Genomic DNA, 10683 nt, shown 5'->3' with positions numbered 1-10683 from the left:
ATTTCCCTTTATTACTTTCCAACCCCACCACCCCTTCCCTAATTTGAGTAAACTAGTGAACAACAATACTTAGGCCTCTACTTCCAGCTTATACATACCAGCTTATAAATGCTCTCTCCTTTCTTTACTCCGGTGAGACTGACCAGAGAGAGTGGACACCGTCTTCCACCTGATGGCGAATCTTGAGTCGCACCTCAACTCATGCATGAATTCATGTTGTTCCTATGACCAGAGAAGGTGAGATATTCATAGATATTAAAATAGACACAATGAGCTGCTAATAATGATAAAAACGCAGGGCATACTTGGCTACTCATTCATTGCAGCACGAGTACTTGGCTACTCATTCATTGCAGCACAAGTGGAGGTAGGGAGAAGTGTGTTTAATATTTTTTGATAATGTTGAATAAAAACTGTTAACAGTGCTCAATAAATATTCAGACATTAACTCACTCATAAAAACAGCATCTCTTTGCTGTATTCTTTGACAGTCTCTCTCTGTTAATGGTTTTAAAAGTTATGACATTTCACAACTAAATGGAGAGAAGGGGGAACAACTAGTCGCCATGAGAGAGCAGAGAAGACTCAGATGGTTGGTATCCTCTCCTTTAGACAAGATGCTGGAAACCAACTACATTAGGGCAGAGGGTTTTTATATTAGTTTTATACAGGGCAGAGCTGTTTTATTTTTAAGTGAATATGGCCTGCATGGTTTTGACCTTAAAAAAAATAATATATATATTAAACGAAATAGAGACAAGACAATAATGACAATGACAACCATAAAAAAATCTAACAATTTTGTGAGGTGAAGAAAACTCTAGAAGCATGAATATTTTTGGTATTAGAATCCTATCCTATGTTCATATGTCCTGTTGTGCTTCTCTCCAGGCATCCAGTGCCTTGACTTTTCCCCCATTTTGTTACGTTACAGCCTTATTCTAAAATGGATAAAATAAATAAAAATCCTCAGCAATCTACACACAATACCCCATAATGACAAAGCGAAAACAGGTTTTTAGAAATGTTTGCAAATGTATTAAATATAAAAAACAGAAATACCTTATTTACATAAGTATTCAGACCCCTTGCTATGAGACTCGAAATTGAGATCAGGTGCATCCTGTTTCCATTGATCTTTGAGATGTTTCTACAACTTGATTGGAGTACACCTGTGGTAAAATCAATTGATTGGACATGATTTGGAAAGGTGCACACCTGTCTATATAAGGTCCCACAGTTGACAGTGCATGTCAGAGCAAAGACCAAGCCATGAGGTCGAAGGAATTGTCCGTAGAGCTCTGAGACAGGATTCTGTCGAGGCACAGATCTGGGGAATGGTACCAAAACATTTAGGCAGCATTGAAGGTCCCCAGGAACACAGTGGCCTCCATCATTCTTTAATGGAAGAAGTTTGCAACCACCAACACTCTTCCTAGTTTGCCAAAAGGCACCTAAAGACTCTCAGACCATGAGAAACAAGATTCTCTGGTCTGATGAAACCAAGATTGAACTCTTTGGCCTGAATGCCAAGTGTCACATCTGGAAGAAACCTGGCACCATCCCTATGGTAAAGCATGGTGGTGGCAGCATCATGCTGTGGGGATGTTTTTCAGCGGCAGGGACAATGCAGCAGTGGCTTCAGGACACTTTAATACCTTATTTACATAAGTATTGTAAATAAGTATTGTATTGTCTTTGAGTGGCCCAGCCAGAGCCCGGACTTGAACCCGATCCAACGTCTGAAAATATCTGGGCAGGGACACTCCCCGTCCAACCTGACAGAGCTTGAGAGGATCTGTAGAGAGGAATGGGAGAAACTTCCCAAATACAGGTGTGCCAAGCTTGTAGCGTCAATCCCAAGACGTCTCAAGGCTATAATCGCTGCCAAAGGTGCTTCAACAAAGTACTGAGTAAAGGGTCTGAATACTTATGTAAATGTGATATTTCCGTTGTTATTTTTTTTTATAAAGGAGCAAGAATGTCTAAAAACCTGTTTTTGCTTTGTCATTATGGGGTATTGTGTTTAAATTGATGATGTAAAAAAATGATTTAATCCATTTTAGAATAAGTCTGTAACCTAACAAAATGTGGAAAAATTCAAGGGGGTCTTTCCGAAGGCACTGTATGTCCTAGCCCCAAACACAGACCACCCTGAGGACTTCCCTGCCTTCCCACTGGGCACACACTAGTTGATTCAAAGTTGTTTCCACATCATTTCAATGAAATTACATTGACCCAAAGTGGAATAGATGTTGAATTGACATCTGTGCCCATTGGCTTAGCTTACCAAGACGACAAAGGATTCCCCTTGTTTACATTTGCCTCCTGGTGAAATGGGTTGCACTTTAACTCTTATGTTTGTTTTTTTGCCATTCCAACACACTGGCTCTTGTATACATTTTGGTGTTATTTCTCCTCCCGGCTTGTTTTCTGATAGATGCACTGTGGGGGAAATGTTCAATTAGGCCTGTGACAAGAAATGCGCTGCTGAAGTTGATGGCTTGTCTCATCATACTTTGTTCCCTGCTATATTGTGTATAAAGAGTTACCTGTCTAACAGAACACAGAGGGTGTTCATTAATGGAAGCCTCTCCAACAAAATCCAGGTAGAATCAGGAATTCCCCAGGGCAGCTGTCTAGGCCCCTAACTTTTTTCAATCTTTACTAACAACATGCCACTGGCTTTGAGTAAAGCCAGTGTGTCTATGTATGCGGATGACTCAACACTATACACGTCAGCTACCACAGCGACTGAAATGACAGCAACACTTAACAAAGAGCTGCAGTTAATTTCAAAATGGGTGGCAAGGAATAAGTTAGTCCTAAATATTTCAAAAACTAAAAGCATTGTATTTGGGACAAATCATTCACTAAAAACTAAACCTCAACTAGATCTTGTAATGAATAATGTGGAAATTGAGCAAGTTGAGGAGACTAAACTGCTTGGAGTAACCCTGGATTGTAAACTGTCATGGTCAAAACATATTGATACAACAGTAGCTAGGATGGGGAGAAGTCTGTCTATAATAAAGCGCTGCTCTGCATTCTTAACAGCACTATCAACAAGGCAGGTCCTACAGGCCCTAGTTTTGTCGCACCTGGACTACTGTTCAGTCGTGTGGTCAGGTGCCACAAAGAGCAACTTTTAAAATGTATAACTGACTTAACTTTGCTGGACCCCAGGAAGAGTAGCTGCTGCCAAGGGGATACATAATAAATACAAATACAAATACAAAATACACTAATGTCGGCCTTGCACAGCGTTTGCGCAGCCTCAGACCATAGAATATTGGCAGTCATTTTCTGATAATTTCCCAATGATTCTATGAATGGCCACCATTCGTCGACACCCAGCAGGGGATCTACTGCACACGGCTGACGTTTGTGTTGATCTGTTTTGTCCTTTACACACTTGAGTCTTACCAGTTACAGTTAGGGGTGTTCTACATTATGTCCCTCAGTGGTGAAAAATCTGTTAGGCTGCCTGTGTAAACACAGCCAAAGAACAGGAAAAATGTACTCTCCTGTGATCAGCAACCACTATCCAGCTGTACAGTATAGAACTTTAAAGGAACAAAGCTTGGAAAATTGTGAGTAGTGAAAAGCGAGGGGTGCCCATGAACAGCAAATATAGTTTGGTTTTTGTGTAGCACATGCACAGGATGTCGCCATGCTTTTATAATTGACACATGTCAGAATCTGGTTCCAAGTATATTAAGTGAAACACAACAGTGCACAATACAGATAGAAATAAGAATGTACAATGTGGACAAACCATAGATTATTCAAGAGGGTGGCATCGTAGAAGTTATTCTATGCATTACATTTCCATCTGCAACATTCTCAAAAGAGCATACCCCCAGAGCAGACATTGTGCTTGTTCTAGAGGGCCGACTTGGGCTTTTCACAAATTATTTAATCTACCAAACTCCTCAACTCCCAAACAACTGGGCATGAACTAATCAAAATCATACAAAGGTTAAGAAGACATCTGAGCGGTGCCTAGGTCAGAAGGACCTTCATCAACAAGCAGATTGACATGTTAGTTAGTTCAGGATCAGTCTGGGTTGCTATGGCATCTTTCTACTAGTACGTAAACAAGCAGGCAACGAGTATGTACATCTGAAATGGCACTCTATTCCCGCTACTTATGGCCAGGGAATCAAGTGTTTTAAGACACACACACCCTTTATGTTATACTTTTGTTCCATGATATGAACAGTGAAATATAAAAAATAAGTGCCTTGTTATTAAAGGGTTGGCAAATGAATTGCAAACTAACCAAACATGGTTTACATCTTCATCATACCTGCCAAGTAATTCTTCCCATTCCCAATTAGAGACATCAGATTTCCTCAACATCATCCCTTAATCAACAATTGACTGGACTGGTTCAAGTAAAATAAACCCAGATCCTCTTTTAAGAAATGAAAGCAAAATCTCAATTTGCAGGAGCTGTAGGTAGACTGGACTCATGTAGAACTCCTTTAGGATTCCGGAACCCCAGGCTCAGCACAGTTGAGGAGCTCTAGCATTAGTTATGGATTGACTGAAGGGACAAAATGCACACAGTTTCACCCAGGCAGAGAAAAATGGGACATACAGATCATACAAAACCGCAATAATACTACATTATCTTCTTTTCATTAAAAACCCTAAAGAGGGATTAGCAAGAGTTCACTATGCATACAGTCTGTCCATTCTAATCTTAATAAAGGACATGTGGGCAACTAAGAAAATGATGTGGGGGCAACTAAGAGAAGAGATTGACGAGAGACAAATCTCGCACACAAACACAACAGCACAGAACAGAGCAGTGAGACAAACAATGAAAGAGGAGAGAGAAGGGAAATAGATACCATAGTCTCGTAAAGAACATAGAGTTTTCCATCCTCTGGACACAATGATTCTGTTAGGAGGGAAATTAAAAAGTTAAAAGAGGGGGAAATATAAAGGAAAGCGTTATGTGATTCCCCTTGTAGAACAATGATTTATGCAGCGGAATCACAAAAAGCCAATAACAGGTTGCCAATGTCTGAAAGCAAGGGGATACAGTGTGAGCAGTAAAGTCGAGAGAAGCTATAACTACAACATGCAAGGAGTCGTAGGGAGTGTAAAGAGTTGGAGAGAGTGTTCAAGTGTTTGAGCTTCAGTGTTGAAGGGAGCTTGAAAGTGTTGGAAGCCTAGCAGCAGTACACACAGATACAGAAGATGTTTGCTTATGTGATTGCAAAAACTCAGGCAGACCCCTTGGTGTGTGGAGGACCCACAGAGTAGGAGAGAGTGAGGTTGAGTCCAGAGAAAGGGGTTGAGTAGGGGCTAAGTAGACTTGCCTTCTGAGGGGCCTGCAGCATGTTAATGTTGGGCAGGTTGCCTGTGCTGACTGGGCTGCCTGCATTGACTGTGTTGTTGACTGTGTCTCTATGGCAGATTTTACTGAGTTACAGTTCATATAAGGAAATCAGTCAATTGAAATGAATTCATTAAGCCCTAATCTATGGATTTCACATGACTGGGAATACAAATATGCATCTGCTGGTCACAGATACCTTTAAAAAAAGGTAGAGGTGTGGATCAGAAAACCAGTCAGTACCTGGTGTGACCACCATTTGCCTCATACAGCGTGACATATCTCCTTCGCATAGAGTTGATCAGGCTGTTGATTGTGGCCTATGGAATGTATTCCCACTCCTCTTCAATGGCTGTGCAAAGTTGCTGGATATTGGCGGGAACTGGAACGCGCTGTCGTACACGTCAATCCAGAGCATCCCAAACATGCTCAATGGGTGACATGTCTGGTGAGTATGCAGGCCATGGAAGAACTGGGACATTTTCAGCTTCCAGGAATTGCGTACAGATACTTGCGACATGGGGCCGTGCATTATCATGCTGAAACATGAGGTGATGGCGGCGAATGAACGGCATGAAAATTGGGCCTCAGGAACTCGTCAAGGTATCTCTGTGCATTCAAATTGCCATCGATAAAATGCAATTGTGTTCGTTGTCCATAGCTTATGCCTACCCATACCATAACCCCACCGCCACCATGGGGCACTCTGTTCACAATGTTGACATCAGAAACCAGTCACACACACACAACACCATACATGTACTCTGCGGTTGTGAGGCCAGTTGGACGTAATGCCAAATTCTCTAAAATGACTTATGGTAGAGAAATTAACTTTAAATTATCTGGCAACAGCTCTGGTGGACATTCCTGCAGTCAGCATGCCAATTGCACTCTCCCTCAAAACTTGAGACATCTGTGGCATTGTGTTGTGTGACAAAACTGCACATTTCAGAGTTACCTTTTATTGTCCACAGCACAAGGTGCACCTGTGTAATGATCATGCTGTTTTAATCAGCTTCTTGATATGCCATACCTGTCAGGTGGATGGATTATCTTGGCAATGGAGAAATGCTCACTAACAGGGATGTAAACAAATTTGTGCACAACATTTGTGAGAAATAAGCTTTTTGTGCATATGGAAAATTTCTGGGATCTTGTATTTCAGCTCATGAAACATGGGACCAACACTTTACTTTTTACGTTTATAGTTTGTTCAATGTATGCTATGAATTGGCAAAACTTACAATATGTTACGATTTGCAGGTTTAGGAGTTAAAGGGTTAAGGTTAGGGTTACACCTCGATCACAACGACAGCATCATCTGGATTTGTGTGCAACAAAAGTTAAACGTTCACCTTCTGCTACCATTTCTGTCAAGCCGTCTACGCATACAGTTTGATGCATACGTTCAATAAATCCAACGTATGCATCACACAGAACGCACTGCAACTGCCTCTGCAACGCAATGCTGCAAGGCAAATGCAGTGCTCCATTGGAAATGAATGTACTTCTGGTGTACCAAAACGCAATGACGCTGTCGGTGTGATCGAGGCGTTAGGGTTAGGGGAAGGGTTAGCAAAAGGGTTATGGTTAGGGTTAGCGAAAAGGGTTAAGGTTAGGGTTAGCTAACATGCTAAGTAGTTGCAAAGTAGCTAAAAAGTAGTAAGTAGTTGAAAAGTTGCTAATTAGCTAAAATTGTCCGTGATGAGATTTGAACTCACAACCTTTGGGTTGCTAGATGTTCGCGTTATACGCCCACCCATCCACCCTGACCAACCACCCTACTTACATTTTTGCCTTAAGTAACCATCTGTCTTATGTAACCATACGAAATGTAACATATCATATTAAATGGAGTGTCTCTGATTTATGTACAGAATAATATGAAATGCTCTGAGACCAAGTTGAGAGACCTGGCTAGTCTGGAGTGGCACAGAGAGCTGGCAGAGTGTGGAGGGAAGGGGTTAATTGAGTCAACATGGAGCATGAATGGCATTATCCTGACTTATGAGCCTCTGAGGCTGCTATTGAATCTGAACAGCCTGGCAGGAATAGAGCTCCCCCACTGGATCATATGCATCAGCCTAAAAGGCACTTTGACTGCTAATATGCCTGCAAGGAGCTTTACTCATGAAACAGCCTGCAGCATCTTGACTTATCAGCCTCTGAGGCTGCTATTGAATCTGATCAGCCTTCCAGGAATAGCGCTCACCCACTGGAACATATGCATCCGCCTATAAGGCACTTTGACTACTAATATGCCTGCAAGGAGCTTTGCTCATGAAACAGCCTACAATATGATCAAGCTCTGAGGCTAAAAGCTAATCTGATCAGCCTGTCAGGAATGGCGCTCTGTAAATGTAAATATTATCCACAAAACATGAAGTGTCTGTTATAATTATACACATATCAGTTATGCAAGCTAACAACCAGCATAGATAACTAGCTAGCTAGCTAACAAGACTACCTAGGGTGTGTTCGAAAATTCAATCTGGAGTGCCAGAGTGCGCTCAGAGTGTGCTCAGAGTGCGTTCAGGGCGTTCGTAAATTCAGAGCATTGTCAGATTGTTTGTTCGTAAAATTCAGAGCGTTTTGCTCTCTGGGGCATTCAGAGCGCACACTGGACGCTCTGGCCGAGGAGCAGGGTTGATCAAAGCGTTCTGACCTCACAACGGCAGTCAAGCACCCTAGCTAACTGGCTAACGTTGGCTAGCTTGCAAGTTACTTCCAGACACAAATGAGAGAACACCTCACTCTGACCATTTTACTCCCCCTAGCAGAGCCGGTTAGGCTGTTTTCATTTAGAGCGTTGGTGATTGTAACTGCGCTGCTGGCAACAATTTAATTACGTTTTTTTGCCGACGTTTACTGACACCGGCCATATTCAACTGTTGAGCGTTCGTAAATTCATCAGTTATTCTGCGCTCTGGTACACTCAGACCAGAGTGCTCTGAAATCGGAGTAGATAGCCAGAGCGAATTTATGAACACACCCCTAGATAGCTCACAAGACTACCTAGCTAGTTCCCCAAACTCGGACCTGAGGCCCCCCATGGGTGCACATTTGGTTTTTTTCCCTAGCACTACACAGCTGATTGAAATAACTAACTCCTCATCAAGCTTTGATTATTTGAATGAACTGTGTAGTGCTAAGGCAAAAACCAAAATGTGCACCCAGGGGGGGCCCCAGGACCAAGTTTGGGAAACCCTGGCTCACAAGGCTAGCAAGCAAGCTACTGAACAAACACAAAAAGATTGTTCATCTACAACAAATCAGTCTGATATAATATCAGTGACATATCAGTATAAAATTGCCTTAATTTTGAAAGATGCTAGCTATATAACTTCTTTCCTCTAGGCTTCAGATTTCTGGCTCTGTTTGAATGTGGCTTGATAGCTCATTGTTCATTGGCTTGTTGTTCCTCTGCTGGTCTTGGGGCAGTACGCAGCCTGGGAGCAGTGTTGGCAACTTAGCGACTTTGTCGCTATATTTAGCGAGTATTCAGACCCCTCTAGCGACACGTGACAAATCTAGTGACTTTTTCTGGTGTTATTGGAGACTTTTGGAGACTCTGACGTGAAAGCACATATTGTTCTTACTCTTCACAGTCCTCAGGCAGCAGTCCCTCCCAGCTGCAGTCAGAGCAGGAAATGTTCACCCCTCCGCATCCAGACTGCAAATGAATCGCGCATGCGGGAAGCCGCCGCTGGCTGATCCCGCCCTGGCTTACATTCAGGGCGGGATGTAAATGTTAAATGTTCTTTGTCTAAAATAAATCACTGCACAAAAATAGATCACTGCATTTGACTCACACAGCCTCAGTCACTTACTCACTTTGTCCACTGTGTGTGTGCCTCTCTGTGACATAAGCTAAACATCTAGCTGGGTAGCTCATCATGTCTCAGTCTAAACTGTACACTCAAAAATACAGAAAGGAGTGGGAATCAAACCCTGAATTCAAAGTCTGGTTGAAGCCGTTTATTGGAGATGATACACGGGCATACTGTCTGTATTGTAAGGCTGATTTCTACGCCAAACTTAGTGATGTAAAAAAACACATGACAACTCAAAAACATACTCAAAAGGCAAAGCCTTATAACAGTTCCATCCAAAACAAGCTGCCATTTATGGTTAAAAAAATAGACTCTGCAAAAAAGGCTGAGGCCACCATGGCATTAGCTATCGCTGAACACTGTTCCATGCTGGCATGTGATCACATTGGAGAAGCATGTAGAGCTGCTTTCTCAGACTCCACTGCTACTACCCACTTCAAAATGCACAGGACAAAGTGCACTGAAATGATTAATGGTGTTCTCGCACCATACTTTCTGAAAAAGCCTCCTCCTCGATGAGTCCACGGATGTAAGTGTTTCTAAGTACCTGGGGGTTGTGATAAGGTACTTTAGTGACACCAAGCAGACAATTGTATCAACATTTCTGGGGCTTGTTGAGTTGGAGGGAGGAGATGCCAAATCTATAGCCTTTGCTGTTGTGGCTTTCCTCAAGAAGTGTTGTCTTAAAAAAGAGAAACTCCTGGGGATATGGACTGACAACGCCTCTGTTATGATGGGGATTAACAATGGGGTCCATAAAGTGCTGAAGGAGGAGTATGGCCTCAAAGATCTGGTTCTTATTCGCTGTGTGTGCCACTCTCTGCAGCTTGCTGTAAGTCATGCTTCCAATGACACCATCCCCCGTATTGTGGAGTATTTAGTACGAGAGACTTATAACTGGTTTTCAGTGTCTCCAAAGCGCAGGGAGGCCTACAAGGCCATATATGAGACCATCAACTGTGGGGAGAAACCTTTACAGATAACCAAGGTGTGTGCCACACATTGGATCTCCATTGAATCCGCAGTTTCACGCATTTTGGACCAGTGGGAGGAGCTTAGGCTGCATTTCTCAGTCACCAAGTCCAGTGAACACTGCTACATGGCTGAGGTTTTATACTCCATGTACAGTGATCCTCAAAACATATTGTATCAGACTTTTTGTAAGTCAGTGCTGGGTGAGGTACAGTTGGCTATCAAGGCTTTTGAGGGAGAGCAAGTAGATCCTCTTAAGCTACTTGACAGCTTGGTTAGCTTGATCAAGTCTGTGAGCAGCAGGGTGCTGAATCCACTGGCAAATGTTGATGTACTCAAAGGGCCAATAGATGGATACATCAGTCCCAAACCGTACCTTGGTTACCTTTTTGAGTCAAAGGCAGCTGAGCTCCACCTTGCACCTGAGGATGAAAACAATGTCCGAAAGCAGTGTGTAGCCTTCACCATCTCCCTCACTAATGAGTTGAGGGTGAGACTGCTGGGCAACATCAAAGCATTGCAGTA

Source organism: Coregonus clupeaformis, chromosome 1 (genome assembly GCF_020615455.1).
Source record: "Coregonus clupeaformis isolate EN_2021a chromosome 1, ASM2061545v1, whole genome shotgun sequence".
Classification (NCBI taxonomy): Eukaryota; Metazoa; Chordata; class Actinopteri; order Salmoniformes; family Salmonidae; genus Coregonus; species Coregonus clupeaformis.
Note: the sequence above shows the minus strand (reverse complement) of the source record.